Raw genomic sequence first — 3,531 nt, 5'->3', positions numbered from 1 at the left:
GCAGGATGCAGGGGTTTGGTTCGCGGGGGGGGTGGGGATCAGGGGTGGTTTGTCTGGGGGTAGGGGGGTTCAGAAGCTAAAAATAGCCCCTGGTCCCAGGAGGTGGGAGAGATATCCCCCATCCTGTGGACCCTGTGAGCCTCCCAGACCCTACCAATCCCCCCGCGGACCCCACCTGGCCCCCACAATTCCTCCTCATGGACCCCCCAATCCCTCCCAAGATCCCCCTACTCCCCTGATCCCCCCAAGACCTCTCCTGCTAGTCCCCCCATCCTGGCTTAGCTTAAATCAGGCAGCCTTAGATCAGTCTAACCTTCTCCTACCCAACCCTAAATGTCTGTACACACGTTTAATGTACCCAGGAGAGTTGTACAGCTCCCCAGGCTGAGGTCAGCATAGTGGTATCTTAAAGGCACTTTTGGGGGCTCCATCCCCTAAGTGGGGCTCTGCGTTCCTTCTCTATAGTTTGTATGTAGAGCAGGTTGAAAAACTCCACCCAAAAAGCTCTCTGTCAGAGGTCAAGCTTTCTTTTAAAGACAGGGCAAGGTAGCCCTGTTGGTCTGAAGTAAGTCAGAAGCCAGGGTAGATCTGTACCTTATACAGTAAATAAATCAGAGATGTGTAGCATAAGCTTTCATAAGCCCAAGCGCACTTTCATCAGACGTCATAGGAAGCTCAGGGTTGTGAATCCCACTGGGTGTGTCTACATATGACACTATCTTGCCATAGCAATGCTCTATGGCCGTGTAGCATCTGCAGGCAAAAACCATGATGCCACCACTACATGACCGTAGCAACACGCTTCCTCATTATAGTATGTTGCTACCACAACATAGCAGTTAAAAATAACCATGCACTGCGGCATGGTGCAGTATAGGCTGTTACTGCGTGATCGTTTAGTACTTCCAAAAGGAAGTACTAAACGATCACACAGTAACAACAATGCCATAGGGGCACATGTAGATGCACCCACTGAGTAGCAGAAGACTGAGAAAGGCATTACAAAATGAACAAAGGGAAAAGAAAGGGTCTTATATAAACTAAATAAATCCTCCTCCACTGGCAGCTATGTTGTAAAACAGTGGGTGCATCTACATGAGACACTGGCTGTGCAGTAGCCAAATAATGCTGTGCTAATACACTACTGCACAGTATTATTAGGCTACTGCACTGTAGCGTCACTTAAAAGGCATTCACCAGCACTACTGCACAGTAACTCCAGTTACTGTAAATTTATTTAAGTACTTGATTATACAAATACTAAATAAATGCGCAGTAACCACTGCGCAGTAGCATTTCGTGTAGATGCACCCAGTGAGCTCTCCTCTACTCTTTGAAAGAACAGTTGTAGGCACCTACTGTCCAGCTCTGAATCCTGAGTGGACCAAAGAACCCTCCAGACAACCTGATTTAGTCACCTAGGGCCTTTTCACATATGCACTGCTTTAATTACAACCGCTCTAACCATCTTGTGTATCAGCAGCAAATGAGCTTTAGTTAAAGCACCCCTGCCACCATTTTGAAGCATGGGGATTCTGATATAAGAGACGTAGAGGCTAGTGGAATGAGCACACTCCAGCAGACTCAATTAATCAAGTCTGCTCCAATGTGCTGTAATTACAGTGTATCACAGCAGCCTCCCCACACATCTACAGGTACCCTTGGGCTTTGGAGAGGGATCTCAGAGGCAGACCGTCACTCAGTGATTTCTCTTGGCTACTTCAAGGCACTTTCTGGGGTGTCTAGCTTCCCCCACACACAGTATCAGGAGCTAACCCTAAATTTTAGATTCCGACTCAGGGGACCAGGCACCTATACATTTGACCTTGCAGCCCTTAATGTGTAGGCACCTAAGTCATTGATGGTATCTAGCCCAGCATTCCTGTTCAGAGTCATCACTTCAAAGGTTCCCAGCATGACTATTTGGGAAATAAACTGTGACTTCAGTACATCACAGACATAAGCTGACTGAAAACATTTGATGATGAAGTTTACTTTATGTTTTACTGTGGTAAGTCTTTATTTTGAAGGTATGCTCCAAAAGGATTTCTTTTTGATACAGGATATTGAATATACTTGTAGAACCAAGGAAATTAACTGCAAGCGAAGAGTCTGGTATGCTGGGCAAGGCTTACTAATGGAGTTCAGCTAAGTCTTTGCCATGTGGCTTGCACCTACTCAGTCCTCTTCCCTATCCTGATTTCCACCGTCATTTCTAGAGACTTTTAACTGAGGAAGCAGATTGATTTGTGTAGTATTTGATGGTCCTGAAGGAGGTCCAAAATTAAACCCATTTTAAAGTCAAGGTACTGAACCAATCATTAAGGCCTATTTTAGACAGAAATGTAAACACACATGTAAGTCTATCCTTATTCAGACAAGGTTCCTTGGGTAAATGTGATATATTTTATTAGACCAACTAAATAGTTGGAAAAGTTGTTCTTTGCAAGCTTTCGGGTACAAACACCCTTCTTCAGGCAGAGGGAGAGCTTGCAGTTGAATTGCACTCTTCTGGATGAGATCAATTAAAGTCAGAGTCTGTCCTATCCAGGAGAGCACAATACAACTGCAAACTCTCCCCCTGCCTGAAGAAGGGTGTTTGTACCCAAAAGCATGCAAAAAACAATTTTTCCAACTATTTAATTGGTCTACAAAAAGCTATCAAATTTACCCAAAGAACCTTGTCTGCCTGTGCCCTTAGACCAACACAGCTACAACCAACATCTCCAAAATGTGGAAGAGATCCCTATTCAGTCCATTGGAGTACATGATAAAGTTGGTTGCTGAATTGATAACCAAGTCAAGTTTAATTATTTCATTAGGAACTGCTGACATTAACCCTAGTTTTCCAGGAGAGCTATAAAACTTTCAATGCTATATATTTTTTGAAAAGAGAATTTCACTATCAACAAAACGACAAGTATTTTAAGTAGGCTTTGCTATCTGTTTAAATTAGATTAAGTACGATTACAGGAAATTGCCGAATGATTATACCCAATACTTTGTATTCCAGTATGTATCCATCTGCAATAAGAAGCATAAAATCATGCAAAAATTGTTAAATGTCTATAAATAGGCTCTTAATAATCAAGTGGTAGCAATTAAATCTGATGAAATCTTTTCAATTGCAAAAGTCATTATTTACTAGTTAAATTTCAAGTGTTTATTAAAACACACTCACTGAGACTCAGCTGCTCTTTAATAATGATATGTTTGCTGCCTTTCAGTCAACCTATTTCAATACAGTGGTTGAATGGCTTTTAGTTGCTGCCCTTATAATTATTATTATAATTGGTGAGTACTAATATTATGACCTGAGGTCACACAGTATCACATCCAGCTGTGATCTTGTTGGATCGCTGAAGCTGAGCAGAATCAGATGTGGTTAAAACTTTGATGGGGGGTAGTTAAGGAAAGCAGAGGTGTTACAAGAAGTGACATGTGTGGTTAAATATATCATGTTTATGTTTTCAAATCAGTGCTAAGCCAGTGCTCTCTCAGGGTGGTTAGAGGGAATATGGGGCATCTGTC

This window comes from Crocodylus porosus, unplaced genomic scaffold (genome assembly GCF_001723895.1).
Source record: "Crocodylus porosus isolate Cpor-Errol unplaced genomic scaffold, CroPor_comp1, whole genome shotgun sequence".
NCBI lineage: Eukaryota > Metazoa > Chordata > Crocodylia > Crocodylidae > Crocodylus > Crocodylus porosus.
Note: the sequence above shows the minus strand (reverse complement) of the source record.